The sequence below is a fragment of the Dermochelys coriacea genome, chromosome 2 (genome assembly GCF_009764565.3).
Source record: "Dermochelys coriacea isolate rDerCor1 chromosome 2, rDerCor1.pri.v4, whole genome shotgun sequence".
Taxonomy (NCBI): Eukaryota; Metazoa; Chordata; order Testudines; family Dermochelyidae; genus Dermochelys; species Dermochelys coriacea.
In genome coordinates this window covers 264,276,477-264,294,228 of record NC_050069.1, presented here as the reverse complement: position 1 = coordinate 264,294,228, position 17,752 = coordinate 264,276,477, and the positions used below count along the sequence as shown (strand labels likewise).

The following is a 17,752-nucleotide window of genomic DNA, read 5'->3' as shown; positions in this document are numbered from 1 at the left end:
GTTCCCCAGAGTCACACTGCTTTGACTAGCCACTCACTGGAAAAGGAGCCTGCCCCAGTCGAAGAAGAGCTGGATCCAGGGTAACCCTTTGTGTGACAATGTGGAGGGAGCAGCATATTTTTGATTGACTTCTTACCTCCCACTATGAGGCATTAGATCCTGCTCCAATCTCACTGTGCAATGCTCAGCAACTCCTCCTTCCCCCAACCACTTCTGTACCCCGTGAACCCATCCCAGGCCACCAAACTGTATGTGAGACAATGTGATGAGTGGACAGGGTTACAATTGTCTGCCCTTGGTGCATGAGGCATCGGATGGCACCGTGGAAGTCCTTTACCCAGGACAGCAGTGCAGCAGATCTACATAGGCAAATGGAAAGCTGGAAAATGCCTTTTGACTTACGCTGCATTTTAGTCTGAAAGCAGGACGGTAGTCCACATATGGAGGTGGGAGAATAATGGGTGTGCCACATTCTGGTTGGTTTGCCATGATTAGTGAGTTGGAGAGATATATTTCTAGCCCCTTTAAAATGGGCAGCTCTAACTTTTTTTATTTCTTTTAGAATTCTTTCTATGCTCTCTTGCTAAGAGCAAGCAGGCACTCTGGGCCAGCATAGTCCTCGGAAATAATTGGACTTCTTGCTCTCTGAAAGTCCCATGCCCTTCGGCCTCATGTCCCTTAACACCACTCGAGGCATCCAACAAATCCCCTAAAATCCATTGCCTGGGAGTGTCTTATTACCTAATTATGGCCCCTCTGATGGCTTCCTGTTTGAGCTGGCATTGCATACAAAATTGCTTTCTTGGTATTAAAAGCTCCTGGCTCCCGCTTAGACCCATGTACAGAATAAGCCACAATTAAAATTCTTCAAGTGGTTGCATATGTTTTGCCAACTGCAAAAATCTGCACTTCTGTTGTAAACCTGTGTGTATTTCCACCAAATGCTTGCTTCACTCCTTTCAATCTGACTTTTTCTCTCTTGATCATAGGCTGCATTATATAATCTCTCTTAAACTTTGTTTTTCATTTGTCTACTTTTGATCATTATTTATTTGGCACTACAAACATTTAGGGTTTTACTGTGGACCATATGGTGACTTTAGCATCCACTGAGAGATTTTAAAAAGGACAGAAAAAAGACCATTATATGCCAGGATTTTTGGGGGTATAATTGACTGAAAATAGTCAGATGATAACTCAGTAAGTTTATCTCTTCAGATGTGAAAAGCATGTAAGTTAGAACCAATGTGCCCCAGTCATGATGCACAGAACCAGTGACTCTGGAAGACTTTTTATAGTAGAGGTGCTGCATCCCCACATTGCCCCGTCTAAGCCCCCTGCCGCCCCTAGAGCTGGGGCCGGGAGCAGGGCCATGGCTTCAGGATGGGAGGACGCGGACAGGGGGAAGGGGGCCCAGGCTGAGGCCACAGCTAGGGGCGGGCACAGAGCCCCTACTGTGGGGCCAGCAGTCAGGACCCTGGTCGTGGGGCCAGGAGCAGAGCCCCGTGTAAAACCTGGGGGTGCTGCAGCACCCACTCCCCCCCCCCCGCACTGCTAGTTCCTGCGCTTATGCACAGAACTTAAGCATACATATTGGGCAAGACTGTAGCTACAGCTGGGTGTATACTACTGAAAAACTCCTCAACAAATGTTGATTTGAATGCTTATGTAAATTGATTTAGCAGTGTCCATACTCCATTCGTGTTTGCTTTCCATGACCATTCCAGTGAATGGGTTCACTGGCAGGAATGTTTGCAGAAACAGATTTTTAGGTCAATAGTGCAGAAATGCAGAGAGCCAATTTCAGATTGGTGATCATAAGTATTTGCACTAGCAATTTGATCTGAAGAGTTACATTACCTCCATCCACTCAGCAAACTGCAACGTCATGGGACCTGTGTCCAGTTAAAACAGCTTGAATTCTGAATTCCTGTCACAAGCTGTCTGCAGTCAAACTACTGACTAAGAATTGTTCATAGAGGGCCACATTTTCAAAAGCACTTAAGTGACTAAAGCCAAGTGTTTGGTAGAAACTTTTGCTGATACAACAGTATCATTTAGAGGTGTGATCTGCGTTTGTGACATTTTTATAGCCTTGCAAAAGCCCTAGTCTAGAGACAGTTTTACGGCCATAAAAATGCTTTTGGTAGTGTGGGTTATTTTGCTCCAGGAACCAGCATAAGTTATACTGGCAAAAGAACCATTTACCAGTACAAACTGCATCTGCGCTAGGAGGGTGCGCTGCTATGGCTTTCACCAGTATAGCCAGCAACCTTTGCTTGTGTACTCCTGGCCGTAGAAGTCTAAGTCCCCTTGACTTTCAGTGGGACTTTAGGTTCCTAAAGGTGTCACAGATCTGGCTGGAATTCCCCTGCTGGCAACCCACCAGACTGTTGGAAGGCGACCAAGCCTCTGGAGTCTGAACACAGCCCAGTTACTGTCCCAGTCATAGGGGCCATAGACACACTGCCTGGGTGCACCTTCCCACTCCCAAGAGCTGTATCCATACAATCCCTGTCTTGCCCCTGGAACCAGTGCTGGGTCCTCAGGCTGCTCCTGTAATTTAGAGTGGTAGTCATGTTAGTCTGTATCAGCAAAAAGAACAAAGAGTACTTGTGGCACCTTAGAGACTAACAAATTTATTTGAGCATAAGCTTGTAAGCTAAAACCCACTTCATTGGATGCATGGAGTGGAAAATACAGTAGGAAGATATATATACACACAGAGAACATGAAACAATGGGTGTTGCCATACACACTATAACGAGAGTGATCAATTAAGGTGAGCTATTATCAGCAGGAGAAAAAAAATGTTTGTAGTGATAATCAGGATGGCCCATTTCCAACAGTTGACAAGAAGGTGTGAGTAACGTGGGGGGGAGGGGGAAATAAGCATGGGGAATAATTTGTTAGTCTCTAAAGTGCCACAAGTACCCCTCATTCTTTTTCCTGTAATTTAAACATACTCTCTCCCACAATCCCACCGAAGGTATGAGTCTTCTGGGACACAGTTCAGCTGTCTCAGGGGGCATATGGCATATACAGATACTTTGTACAGGCATCTAATACATTAGTGCTCTTTACTTACTTGCATGAGAAATGTACAGATTGTTACAAAAATAATACCCCCCACATGCATTTCCCCTCTCCAGCTGATCCTTCCCTTGGGGGATCATCTGTGTTCAGGGAGGCAGGGTGTCCTGCACCTCCCTTGCCTCATCTGGCTCCTGCAGTTGCTTCCCTCATCTTAAGGAGTAAAAATGGCTGAGGAGCCACCATCTAAAGCCACTCTGGTCCTCTTTAATCTTTTGGCCTCCTCTGTCAGGTGACTCCCTGGTTGGCCTCAACAGCTGACCAGAGTTCTGGCAGGTCACCTCATTGCTAGGTGACCTATTCCCTGACAAATCAGTTCTCCAGGGTAGGTAGGGTTGCCACCCATCGGGGTTTTGGCTTCTGTGTATGGGTGCCATTTAGGGTGGCCAGATGCCCGGTTTTTGACCAAAAAGTCTGGTCGAAAAGGGGACCTGGCAGCATCCAATTGGTACTGACCAGATACCAAAAGTCTGGTGACCGCAGGGTAGGGAAAGGTGCTGGGTCACTAACCTGCACCAGCCCCTGCTCAGCCAGGGCTGCCTCCTACCTGCAGGCAGGCTCCTTGTCAGGCCGCAATAGGTCCCATCCCAGCCCTGAAGCAGAGGGAGCCCAGCTGAGGGGGTGAGAGAAGTGGAGACAATCCAGTGAGTGATGGGGGTGGGTGCAGGGGGAGAGGAGCAAGTGATGGGGAAGGGGCAGACTGGGGGAGCCCTGGGGGTCCAGTTACCAGCAATTAGAAAGGTGGCAACCGTAAGGGTAGGTGCCAGCTGTTTGTCTAGGGTGCTTTCTTTTTTAATAGAGTTCCATCCAGATTTAACAGTCCACTTTTGTTAGGCCTTTGCCAGTTCCCCAGTTAGAGTTTCAGTCCAACATGGAAGTGAAAGGATAATGAAGACAGGAGGCTATACTTTCAAAATGGAGATTGCAGCTTGGCAGAGGTACATACAGAGACCATGATCTCACACACAACTCATAAACAGTGTTATTTTCATCACGCACACACAGAGAAATTAGACAAAACATAAAATACTGGAAGGTTGCAGTGAAATAAAACTTTATTTCTTAGAATTCAGAACAATAACACAAGAACCAAAACCAAAGAGAGACAAAGCAGGCTGCTCTCTAAGACACAGACAGACAGACACAGGCATAATTCACCTCACCTTACTCAAGGCTGTCTGTCTTCGTGCTGACTCTTATCACAGATTCATAGGGTTCCTTAAAGAGCCACCTAGCCTGCAAAGGAAATATAAGGAAATGCCTTAGAAATTTAAAGTGATGCATCTGATGAAGTGAGCTGTAGCTCACGAAAGCTTATGCTCAAATAAATTTGTTAGTCTCTAAGGTGCCACAAGTACTAATTTTCTTTTTGCGAATACAGACTAACACGGCTGCTACTCTGAAATCTGTACACAGTTTTCAGTGCACTGCAGACTGTAAAGACACAGTCCCCAGATCGTCATATTAAGTTGCTTAGCTTCTGAGTAAAATTTTCTAAAGTGCTTGTTTGAGAAATAAGTTTGAACAAAGTGCAATCTCTTCATGGACAACTTAGGAACAGAAAAGGCGGAATGTGTTTGAATAAACCATTAGTTATGCAGATTGATCTTAGTCTAATTGTAGCCTTAAGCCATTTATTTATTTGTGTGGTGGGCTGTGGTGGGGTTGTGCATTGTCAGCTGTTCCTAGAGGCATTGTTCTTGGTCTCTGCTGAGAGGCACAAAGAAAGGATCCATCCATACTCCCAGGGAGCTAGACTTATGGCAGCCTTCTTAATGATAGTTTAAAATGTCACATTTTGTATTTTTCCAGGCACACACAGATAATGCTCCATGATGGCTGACATTTCCTTGTGCTGAGATATCCCAGTGTGTACTGTGCTAGCAGTGTCTGGTATCCCTGCTCTGTCTTGGAGCAGAGAGTCTTCCCCAAAGGAAGTTGTTTTAGTCACTATCCATCTATTCTCTCAACTTCATATTCCTCTTGCTTTGTCCTCTGAGAACATTTCAGACCCTAAAAGAGCAGCCCATTACTGAATAAAAATCAAACTGACTTTCCGTGCTCCACTGCCAGATTGCCCCCTGCTCCAGCACTGGGCAGCGGTGATGTCGCTAATCCATTGCATGCTGGGACATCTCAGTCAGGCCCAAAGTCAGCAATGCCCCACATCACTGCACCCTGCCTTGTCCCAAAGATGGAGGTCCCACCACCACCCCTCTTAGTCTGACAGCAGCATGCAGTCCTTGGCCCTCTCTCTGTAGTGTCCAATTTGTGTGGGGGGTAGGGGGAAGGAGTCTAATGTGGTGTGGCAGTCCCTTCTGTGATTACAAGATCCAAGCTGGGACTTAGTGAGAATGAATGTGATGACAGTAGGTAGCATGGGTTTTGTCAGTCAGGCTGGGAGGTAGAGAGCCAGGGAGGACAACAGCTAGTGTCAGTGTCCCGCAGCTTCAGTAAAGAATCCTTTGTATATTCAGCATAACAGAGTCCTGTCTGTTTTCTACCACGCAGAATGCTGCAGCCTCCGCAGAGGGACTGAGTCTGCCATGTGCTCAGCCCAGGGAGTGAGAGAAGCCAGAGCCATCCCCCTTGTGGGGCTGTGTGAAATGTTAGGCCTGATATTACAATGATTGTATAATGCAAGCCCCAAATGAAGCAGCCAGTCACAGGCCGTCAGCCTTTAAAAGAAGAACGGGCACAAAGCCAGTAGCCAGAACTTTACCCACAAAGGGACCAGTTCCCAACTCCAGAAGGAGGAGTGGGGAAAACCAAAGGGAGGGTCAAATACCGGCACAAGGGCCGTAAGAATAATCCATCTGAAATAGACCAGACTTGTAACATGCCCTAAGGGAGGAAGATGGGGACGACACAGTCCTAATGGAAGCTAGGGACAGATCCAAACCATAGCAGCTAACCTTTACCACCCAGCAGAGGCATGGAGGAGCCTTGCTCATGATGTCTTCATTGTCAGTGGCTATTTTAGGGGGAAGCTCAGTCACAAGGAAGCGAGGTGCCAGGGGAGAATTGATTTCTCTCTCAAACCGTATTAGTTACGTTACAGTACAGCAGAGGCTCTGGGAGAGGTACTGAGCACATTCCAGGAGCTGAGACTCAGGAAAGCCTATAGAAATATGGCAGCACCACTCCTGGCTGAGAATGCCTGAATAAGATGATGATGATGGAGATTGAGTTGCAGTGTGTATAACCAAGAGAGACCCACGCCAAGCTAGTAGTATTCACATTGGTACATAAAGCAGCACTCCAGCTAGCCAAAGAACCTGGCTGTCCTAGCCTGCCTGCAAAAAGAACAGGTTTTCTGACAGATACTATTTCTCAGCTTGTTTGATCTCGTTCATTTTCTTTTGGAGCTGTAGATTGTTAACAAAATCTCTCCTCTGCTGTTCTGCTGGCCCATACAGAGACATGGGAGGTTGGCATAAGATTGAGGGTGAAAACCTGTTTTTGAGTGGGGTCAAGCCCTCGGATCGCTACCCCTTCCTGCTTCTCCACGTGGGCACCAATGATACTGCCAAGAATGACCTTGAGCGGATCACTGCGGACTACGTGGCTCTGGGAAGAAGGATAAAGGAGTTGGAGGCGCAAGTGGTGTTCTCGTCCATCCTCCCCGTGGAAGGAAAAGGCCTGGGTAGGGACCGTCGAATCGTGGAGGTCAACGAATGGCTACGCAGGTGGTGTCGGAGAGAAGGCTTTGGATTCTTTGACCATGGGATGGTGTTCCATGAAGGAGGAGTGCTGGGCAGAGACGGGCTCCATCTTACGAAGAGAGGGAAGAACATCTTTGCCAGCAGGCTGGCTAACCTAGTGAGGAGGGCTTTAAACTAGGTTCACCGGGGGAAGGAGACCAAAGCCCTGAGGTAAGTGGGAAAGCGGGATACCGGGAGGAAGCACAGGCAGGAAGGTCTGTGAGGGGAGGGCTCCTGCCTCATACTGGGAATGAGGGGCGATCAACAGGTTATCTCAAGTGCTTATATACAAATGCACAAAGCCTTGGAAACAAGCAGGGAGAACTGGAGGTCCTGGTGATGTCAAGGAATTATGACGTGATTGGAATAACAGAGACTTGGTGGGATAACTCACATGACTGGAGTACAGTCATGGATGGTTATAAACTGTTCAGGAAGGACAGGCAGGGCAGAAAAGGTGGGGGAGTAGCACTGTATGTAAGGGAGCAGTATGACTGCTCAGAGCTCCGGTACGAAACTGTGGAAAAACCTGAGTGTCTCTGGATTAAGTTTAGAAGTGTGTGCAACAAGAGTGATGTCATGGTGGGAGTCTGCTATAGACCACCGGACCAGGGGGATGAGGTGGAGGCTTTCTTCCGGCAACTCACGGAAGCTACTAGATCGCATGCCCTGATTCTCATGGGTGACTTTAATTTTCCTGATATCTGCTGGGAGAGCAATACAGCGGTGCATAGACAATCCAGGAAGTTTTTGGAAAGCGTAGGGGACAATTTCCTGGTGCAAGTGCTAGGGGAGCCAACTAGGGGGAGCGCTTTTCTTGACCTGCTGCTCACAAACCGGGTAGAATTAGTGGGGGAAGCAAAAGTGGATGGGAATCTGGGAGGCAGTGACCATGAGTTGGTTGAGTTCAGGATCCTGACGCAGGGAAGAAAGGTAAGCAGCAGGATACGGACCCTGGACTTCAGGAAAGCAGACTTTGACTCCCTCAGGGAACAGATGGCCAGGATCCCCTGGGGGACTAACATGAAAGGGAAGGGAGTCCAGGAGAGCTGGCTGTATTTCAAGGAATCCCTGTTGAGGTTACAGGGACAAACCATCCCGATGAGTCGAAAGAATAGTAAATATGGCAGGCGACCAGCTTGGCTTAATGGTGAAATCCTAGCGGATCTTAAACATAAAAAAGAAGCTTACAAGAAGTGGAAGGTTGGACATATGACCAGGGAAGAGTATAAAAATATTGCTCGGGCATGTAGGAAAGATATCAGGAGGGCCAAATCGCACCTGGAGCTGCAGCTAGCAAGAGATGTCAAGAGTAACAAGAAGGGTTTCTTCAGGTATGTTGGCAACAAGAAGAAAGCCAAGGAAAGTGTGGGCCCCTTACTGAATGAGGGAGGCAAGCTAGTGACAGAGGATGTGGAAAAAGCTAATGTACTCAATGCTTTTTTTGCCTCTGTTTTCACTAACAAGGTCAGCTCCCAGACTGCTGTGCTGGGCAACACAAAACGGGGAAGAGATGGCCAGCCCTCTGTACAGATAGAGGTGGTTAGGGACTATTTAGAAAAGCTGGACGTGCACAAGTCCATGGGGCCGGACGAATTGCATCCGAGAGTGCTGAAGGAATTGGCGGCTGTGATTGCAGAGCCCTTGGCCATTATCTTTGAAAACTCGTGGCGAACGGGGGAAGTCCCGGATGACTGGAAAAAGGCTAATGTAGTGCCCATCTTTAAAAAAGGGAAGAAGGAGGATCCTGGGAACTACAGGCCGGTCAGCCTCACCTCAGTCCCTGGAAAAATCATGGAGCAGGTCCTCAAAGAATCAATCCTGAAGCACTTAGAGGAGAGGAAAGTGATCAGGAACAGTCAGCATGGATTCACCAAGGGAAGGTCATGCCTGACTAATCTAATCGCCTTTTATGATGAGATTACTGGTTCTGTGGATGAAGGGAAAGCAGTGGATGTATTGTTTCTTGACTTTAGCAAAGCTTTTGACACGGTCTCCCACAGCATTCTTGTCAGCAAGTTAAGGAAGTATGGGCTGGATGAATGCACTATAAGGTGGGTAGAAAGCTGGCTAGATTGTCGGGCTCAACGGGTAGTGATCAATGGCTCCATGTCTAGTTGGCAGCCGGTGTCAAGTGGAGTGCCCCAGGGGTCGGTCCTGGGGCCCGTTTTGTTCAATATCTTCATAAATGATCTGGAGGATGGTGTGGATTGCACTCTCAGCAAATTTGCGGATGATACTAAACTGGGAGGAGTGGTAGATACGCTGGAGGGGAGGGATAGGATACAGAAGGACCTAGACAAATTGGAGGATTGGGCCAAAAGAAATCTAATGAGGTTCAATAAGGATAAGTGCAGGGTCCTGCACTTAGGATGGAAGAATCCAATGCACCGCTACAGACTAGGGACCGAATGGCTCGGCAGCAGTTCTGCGGAAAAGGACCTAGGGGTGACAGTGGACGAGAAGCTGGATATGAGTCAGCAGTGTGCCCTTGTTGCCAAGAAGGCCAATGGCATTTTGGGATGTATAAGTAGGGGCATAGCGAGCAGATCGAGGGACGTGATCGTTCCCCTCTATTCGACACTGGTGAGGCCTCATCTGGAGTACTGTGTCCAGTTTTGGGCCCCACACTACAAGAAGGATGTGGATAAATTGGAAAGAGTACAGCGAAGGGCAACAAAAATGATTAGGGGTCTAGAGCACATGACTTATGAGGAGAGGCTGAGGGAGCTGGGATTGTTTAGTCTGCAGAAGAGAAGAATGAGGGGGGATTTGATAGCTGCTTTCAACTACCTGAAAGGGGGTTTCAAAGAGGATGGCTCTAGACTGTTCTCAATGGTAGCAGATGACAGAACGAGGAGTAATGGTCTCAAGTTGCAATGGGGGAGGTTTAGATTGGATATTAGGAAAAACTTTTTCACTAAGAGGGTGGTGAAACACTGGAATGCGTTACCTAGGGAGGTGGTAGAATCTCCTTCCTTAGAGGTTTTTAAGGTCAGGCTTGACAAAGCCCTGGCTGGGATGATTTAACTGGGACTTGGTCCTGCTTTGAGCAGGGGGTTGGACTAGATGACCTTCTGGGGTCCCTTCCAACCCTGATATTCTATGATTCTATGATTCTATGATTCTATAATAGACAAAACATTCAAGCATTTACACAATACTGGCACAAACACCATTCGCACCCCATTTAGTGCATGTGAACTCTACACAGATGCTCTAAGTACACTTTGCATACACAAACTCAGCAGGTTGTGTTACCACACCACAACAGTCACGCTTACAAACTACTCCTGTGCACTCTCAGCACCACACGTGTGCTGCACGAACACCACACACACGCTGTGCATGCGGCATGTACGTGCAGCACTCCTGCTGACAAACATCATGCACGCGCAGCAGTGTGTACACACCTGCACTCAGAGCACTCCACAGGCTTATGTGCACACCCACATCACACACCTGCATGCTCTTTCTCATGCACCCACACACAAAAACACTCCAACATTTAATCACAGTGAGGAGAATCAGCAGCAGAAGAGTCTTGCTGGAGACAGAGATGGGGCCTGAATGCTGGAGAAGCAGCTGCCACAGTTATATCAGTCCACCCGAATGACAGACATGTCAGTTTAATTTGCATCTGGCTTGCTTAACATCCTTTATCTTATATAATGCAGCTCTTTATACAGTTGTAGTGTTTAATCAAAAGAGAAATTGAATCCACAATGAACAGACTTTTCCAGGTACATTAGAACTCTTGGGAATATCACTCGAAGCAGGCTGCTTAGGAGAAATAGTCAATTCCTTGCAAGTTCCTAAGAACTGAAACATGGGTGTGAGTAGCTGCTTTTTAATGCCATATTTGGTAAGCTTTGTCAAAACCAGGGACTCCTAATTACTTTTCCTGGTTGTTGATGCTGAATGCTGCTGCATGCCACCCCAGAGGTGGTTGCATTTCATTGGTAGGGGAAGCGCAGTTTGTAATGCACATTGGAATCTTTGGGATGGGAAGTCGCTCTGTAAACATCCAGTATTGTTGTCCTTTATAGCGTGTGTTTAATTTAGGGCTTTTTGGACAAGTTGGAAGAAGGAAATCCCTTTTCCAGAAAAACTTCACTTAAAAAAAATTGTCTTGAATTAGGACAAAACGTCAAAGGTGGGATTTTTTGTGGGAAATTTTAAAGAGAAATTCCATTTCAGAAGAACCAAATGGAATTTCTCATCCTTTCTCCTGGAAGGCTCTTGTCGATGTCAGTTGTGAAACTGACCAGAACCTTCCCTGGCCAGAGTGCTTGGCTACTCAGCCTCCCTTCCCTTCCCCTGCAGCTCCAGGAGCCAAAGAGGTGGGGTGCTTTGTCTCCCCATTTTCCCCCTTCCCCTCCCCCTAATCTCTAGAGATGAAGAGGCAGAGACTTTGGATCCATGAGCTGCGGAGGAGTGAGCAAGGCTGAGAGCTCCAGCTCTCTGCCTTTACAGCTCCTGGAGCTCGGTGGAAGTCTAAGCTGCAGAGTGTCTCTGTGATGAACCTGGGCCAGGAAAGTTTTTGTCAATTTCCCTTACGGGAGGTGAACCTTCCTGGCGGTCAACGTGGTTTTCCTGATTAAAATTTTCCAACAAAACTAAAGTTTTCCCCTGAAAAATTTTTGTTTTGTGAGAAGAGCGTTTTTCATCAGAAAAACATTTGAATGAAAAACATTTTGACTAGTGCTACGGGCCACATAATCATGATGGTTTGTGCTCGTGTGACACCCCCCCCCCCCGATGTGTGTGTGATACAAGGTTTCTTCTGTGCCCAATCTGCAGAGGATAGGGGGCTGCTGCTGGGCCAGTTAGAGAGCCTGGTCTCTAACTCAAGCTGTAGCAGCCTGTGATTTTTAGCTTTGGGGGTCCCCAGTTAAATTGCCAGGGTGTCAGCCAAAATGGTGACGATCACACTTTTTCCCAATGGAGGCGTGTGCATGGGTTAGGTTGTTACTAGGCAAGGGCAATATGCATAGCTGTGTGGAGGCACTTGTGCCATAAAAAGCCATTGGAGGGCATGCTGGGGCTGGAAATATTAGCTGGGGATTTATTTGTAATCTGTCAATGAGGGCTAAAACAAGAGCTCTGGTTCATGAAAAATATCAAGGTTTCTGCATCTGGGTTTCATTTCTCATCAGAATGAAAACTTCTGAAACTTTTCATGGAAAAAACAAGGGAGACCCACCCCAGAATGGCCAATTAGTTAGGACATTCACCTGGTACATGGGAGATCTAAATTCAAGTGCCTGGCCCAAATCAGGCGGAGTGCAGATTGAAACCTGAGTCTCCCAAATCCCAGCAGAGTGGTCTAACCACTGGGCTATTTGGTATACTAAGGCAGGTTTTGCTCTTGTTTTGACCAGAAATTCCATCCTCGACCTGAGATACCTTCCAGTCGGAACTGATACATTCTCAGAAACATTTTCGGTTTCAATTAAATCTGCATTTTCGGATAAAAAAAGCTTAGTCGAAAAATTCCCAATCAGCTCGACTGCCAGTATATCAACAGTCAATGGAAAGTGACTATGTTGCCCCAACTCCATTGTTGTTGTCTTTAAAATCTTTCTAGCATCCAGCGCCACTAGTGAAGGGTGCCGGATTGCCAGCCTGGACACTAAAGCCTCCTGTCTGTCAGCAGGACAGGGAACCAGGTGGATGGGGGAAATGCCTAGCCCTATGGGCTGAGAGGATAGGTTAGCCTCTATTTAATCCTTTGCATCTCTGATGAGAAGGCCAAGAGGGGCATTCTGTTGGTACCTGTTCCTTGTGAACCAGACTGAAATGACTCTGCTTGTTTCTTGTAGGGAACCAAAAAGCCTTTGGATGGTAACTGCCTTCAGTGAAGCTAGCAACCTGTCAGACTATAGGGGTCCTAGACCCCTCCCCAAGCCATCCAAGCTTCTTGCTGGCTTTTTGTTGGTTTGCTGAGGACACTTGTCATTTCCTGTTGTGGGCTGTCTGAGTGAGGAGCCCATCATGGTGATGGCTCCAGCATGCGCTCTCGTTCAGCAGGGACAAAAGGGCGCTCCACGCTGCCTGTACAGCTGACTTTCTGTAACCTCTCCATGACCCTCTGTCGCCCAAGCTGGTTACAGCAAACATATGGTGAGTTGTGTCCATCCCACAGTCTTTCTGCCTCCTGACTGTGTGTATCCACGCTCAGCTCAGCTCAGCTGCTGCAGGACAGCTGTGCCAATGCATTGTGGGAAAAGCTGGGCAGCTCTCCCATAGTGCACTAGTGGCAGACAGAGAGCCTGGAGCCAGCAGCGTGTGTGTGGCGGGGAGGGGTGCATACACACTAGAGCCGTGATATGCAGACCTCCAGGGTAATTTAGAGTGGTAGTCATGTTAGTCTCAAAAAGAAAAGGAGTACTTGTGGCACCTTAGAGACTAACAAATTTATTAGAGCATAAGCTTTCGTGAGCTACAGCTCACTTCATCGGATGCATTTTGTTAGTCTGTATCAGCAAAAAGAACAAGAACAGACCTCAAGGGTTCAGGAGCCGAAATAGCAATCAGCATTACCCAGCAGAGCCACAGGTGTGTGAATGGATTGAATATATAGCACTATAGTGAATGAAACAATCACAGAGTGTTTTAATATCATGTGCAGCACAGATCTGCAGGAGACGCATTAAAGAACCATTTGGGACTCACGAGCCTCAGTGTGAGTATCCCTGCTCTAGAGTCTCCAGTTGCACAGAGGAAGTAGGCTCTGCGAACCTGATGCCATGGGCACAGCTAGGGGAGCCTTCCCATGTGGCAAAATGCCTCATGCCAGCTTACAGAAAGGCCCTCGTGTCCCAGCCTAGGCCTCTAGCAGGGGTGAGACATGGCTGCCAGCCGTGGTTACTACCCAAGGGCCCGCTCCAGAGCGGACTGAAATCAGTGGAAAGGCTCCCCCTGATTAGTGTGGGCTTCGAATCAGGTGCCAAACATGGTGTGTGGCTAAGTACACTATGCTTGGAGCCAGCCAGGCTGCTGACCAATTAGAATGGTGGCTCAGAGCTGTGGCATGGCCGGGCTGGGAGAGCCCTCTCCCGTACAGCAGTCGTGTTTCCTGTTAGTGCCGCGGGTAGCCAAAGTGCCTCTGACCTTGGGCCAGCAGGACACCAATCTATAAGTCAGAGTGAAGCCCAGCAATGGCAGAGACTGAAACAGCCTTTTCTGGAGGGCGGAGAGGAAGCGAGCTTTGCTGAGTGCTTCCTGGATATTTTCGATGCTGTCAGCGAGCACTGCTAGGTCTCAGTGGTTCCCCGACGCCATGCAATAAGCTGCCAGCAGCAGACGGTTACCATGGCTAAATGCTGTATTGAAACTCTGCTAACCATGCTCTCTCGCTGTTATCCAGCCAAGAATTGATCACAGCATAAGTGCAGGGGCCTGTGCTTGCCCCAGGGCTGAGTGCTGTTTGTCTCCCCACCCACTCAGCTTGGCAGAGCCTGGGGGAGCAGGGGAAGGAGGCAGTGAATCTCCCTGCTGTGTGATTAACTTTGATTCTCCTCCTCCATCCCTGTCTTCCCCTCAGTGAGTGAGTGCATGTCATGCACAGTGGACCAGCCGCTATCCTGGCTCCCCCTGCAACACGTGAACGATCATTGGTAAGCAATGACTTGGGGAAATGGTCCTGCTCTTCAGGGCAGAGAGCTGGGTTCTTCAGATAGCGTGTCCAGATTCCCTTGGTCGCAAGGGATCAATTTGAGATGGAGCCCCATAACAGTTCACTGATTCTGCACTAGCTTTGGTTTATTGCCCTTGGCTGCTTTTCAACAGCCATTTTCCATGGTTTCACTCTCACACATAGAGAGAACAGTGTACGTGATACTAGTTTTCAAGGCCTCCACTGCACAGCCTCTCTGTCTGCAGCTCTCTGAGACAATGTAGTTGGCAAGCCCATGGTGACACTTGTGAAAGCTGGCGGTGGATCAGTCTTATGACCCTATGTCCAGTTATGGCCGGAACAGTCACTTTTTTAAGCCCTGTGCAGGCCCTCACAACTTTTTTTGGCAAAAGTGGGCCTTTGTCCCATTTGCTCTTGCCAACTTGATCAGTGCAGAGGAACATGTGGGGGAAGGGGGGGGTGAGCAGAGATGCCAGCCCCGCACTGGTGGGGGGCAGGCATGGCTCACCCCAGCCTCACATGGAGGGCAGGCAGGGTTCAGGCAAGCAACGACACCAACCCTGCATGGGGAGGGAGGGGCAGGGCTTGGGCCAGCCCCGCGTAAGGAAGCGAGGGGTGGGGGAAATGGGGCTAGCCCCACATGGTGTTCCATTTTACCTTTGGGAAATATGGTCACCCTACATGGGAAGCACCCGTGGCTATAGGAACAGAATTTGAGGAGATGAGGCTTAGACTAGGTCTGTACTGCAGCAGCTGAGAAAGTGAGTCAACCACCCAGGGCAACTCTGCTCTGCACTGGAGTTCTTGGGGGAGGGAAGCCGAAGGTGCAAAGAGAGGCAAAGGGAAGAGTCTGCCCTGGTGGTTATCATGGATTTTCCAACATCACAGCCAGTTATGGCCCAGCTCTCTCCTCCAGAGCCAGTTCTCGGGTCCCATTATTTGGGGGGGGGGAGGACATTGGTATTTGGGCGGGCCCTAGATGTCATGACTTAAAAAACCACCAACCTTCCAGAAGTTCAGGGACTAGTTGGACCCCTGGAAAAATCTCTGCTTCTGAGAGTTAAAACACGTAATAGTTGGCTATTGGATCAGTATTGTGCTGTGATTTATGATTTACATAAAGGATGGAAAAAGAAAAGGGGTACATGTGGATACAGACTAACATGGCTGCTACTCTGAAACCTATCATAAAGGATGGAGATACTGCAATCTGCTGCCGTTCCACTGCTTAATGCTGGATAACTTTGTACAGATTCTGGCCTTTCTGGCAATAATTTGGAGCCCCTTAAAGATGAGTTTTGGAGGGGGGTGGGACAAATGTCCCCTTTGCCCCCTTTCCCCGCCCCCCCAGTAACAGTATGCCTGCTCTCCTCTTTTGTGCACCAAGCCATGCAAGAGATTGTGGCATGCTGGTAGTGTTGCCAAATACACATAGCCATAGGCTTTAAGACCAGAAGAAACACTGTGATCATCTCATCTGATTTCCTGCTTAACATAGGCCAGGGAATTTCTCCCAGTGGTTCCTGCATTGAGTCCATATGTGGAATTCTGTTAGCCTGCACTTAGCTTTCCATGTGGTTCTGTGCAGGAGCAAGGGCACAGGGTGCTATGAGTATGGAGCAACAGCAGTGAGGCCAAAATCATCTGAATATCAAGACCCAGGAAACTTAAGGAGTGCAGAACAAGGGATGATCATGCTGCTCTGGTTCTTGGCCAACCTTCATCTGCAACAGACCGAGCTATCAGCCCTTCGCAGTATGTAGGAGCTGCTGCGATAAGGCCAAGAGGTACAGCAGCATGAAGAAAGGTCTAGGGATATATTCAAAAGTTCAAAAAAGTTCAAAAGCGTATTCTGCTTGAAGCAGGTCATGCGGCAGTTTTATCTGCCTTTGGTTTGTTATGTAGACAGGTCGTACTTGGACAGGTTTGTTATGATCCCTAGAGTTTCAGAATTGCCAGCCTAATGCCAGGGATGGTTATAAACATTTGTATTGGCTTGCTTGGCGTCAGCATCTGTTACAATTGACTTTCTAGGAAAGTTGATTATTTAGATGATGATGACTTTTAAATGAAGACCACTAGGAGATGGTGTCAGCTAGTATAAATGGATACAATACACTGGGAATTGTGAAAGACTTCTCATGAGACAGTGATCAGAAAAAATAATGCCTGATGCTGGGGGGAAGGAGAGACACAGGAAGCATCAAAGTTACGTTATGTAGCAATCAAATGAAGAATGGGTGCGGATGACACACGAATGCAGGAGATCAGACCCAGACACAGCATGTAACCCTACCTTGGGCAGATCTTGCATGCCTCTGACAAATACCTGAAGGGGGTCTGTCTCTTTTTTTACAGTAGTGTAACTTGCCATGCTAGTAAAGTCTCATTGAATTGGGTAGGGCCTTGCTTTGTGTAACCCGTCTGCCAGATGGAGCCGGCAACAGCCAGGGGTGGGTTCAATATCTAGGAGTTCCTTTTCAATAATACAACACAGAACGGGCTCGAGCCCCCACCCAGTAACCTGGGAAAATTACACACCACTCCTGGGTGCCTCTGAGAGGCTATACTTCCCCACTGGTAAGCACAGAGTCTGAGTGTAGAAAAGAAACTTTTAATGAAAGGAGGGAAGTCACATGACATTAATTAGGGAAAATGCTGCAAGCAGGATTCATAAACCTAAAACTATGAGCAGGACACCCACCCCAGAGTGCATGGGACAGTGCCTTCTGCCTCATGTTCTTGAGTTCTACAACCAAAAGTTCTTTTACTCTGCCCCATTCTGGTCCCTCACCACATCCCACTCACAGCGGTTGTCCTTAGTCAGTGAGGACTCAGGGTTCAGAGGTACATCTGTGTCAGTACACCTCCCACCTGAGGAAGAAGACACCTGGCTTGCTGTGCCATCTGAGCATTTGCTCTGGCTGACCACCCCGCTAGGTGCTGTTCCTCTCTGCTGGCCGCCCTGCCAGCCACTGCTCCTTGTGATCTGGCTGCCCTGCCAGCCGCTGTTCCTCGCTGCCTCCCGCCAGCTGACTGTTCACCACTTTTGCTAGTCATGTCCGCTGGCCACCTGTCACTCACCTTCTACTGCCACCTGCCTCTCTGCTGTGACCTCTATAGGTCAGTCTCTTAGTGATTTTTAGCTCTTTGCAGGCTGGGCAGAAACACTGCCCCACCACAAGCGATTTCAGCTCTTCATGAGTACTTAACATAACAAAAAGGCTCCTAATGAAGCCTGTTTAACTCTATCTTTGAACAATGGGGAGAAACAGGCTAAACCAGACCAGGGACCCTTAGGGGGAGTCCACAT

At 48.2% G+C, this 17,752-nt stretch overlaps 1 protein-coding gene across 3 annotated transcripts in view; it reads left to right on the top strand.

Moving 5' to 3' along the window:
- The window catches only part of GJC2 (gap junction protein gamma 2), a 128,783-nt gene that overhangs the window by 14,844 nt on the left and 96,187 nt on the right, over nt 1-17,752 (top strand). The gene's annotated exons all lie outside the window — the stretch shown is intronic.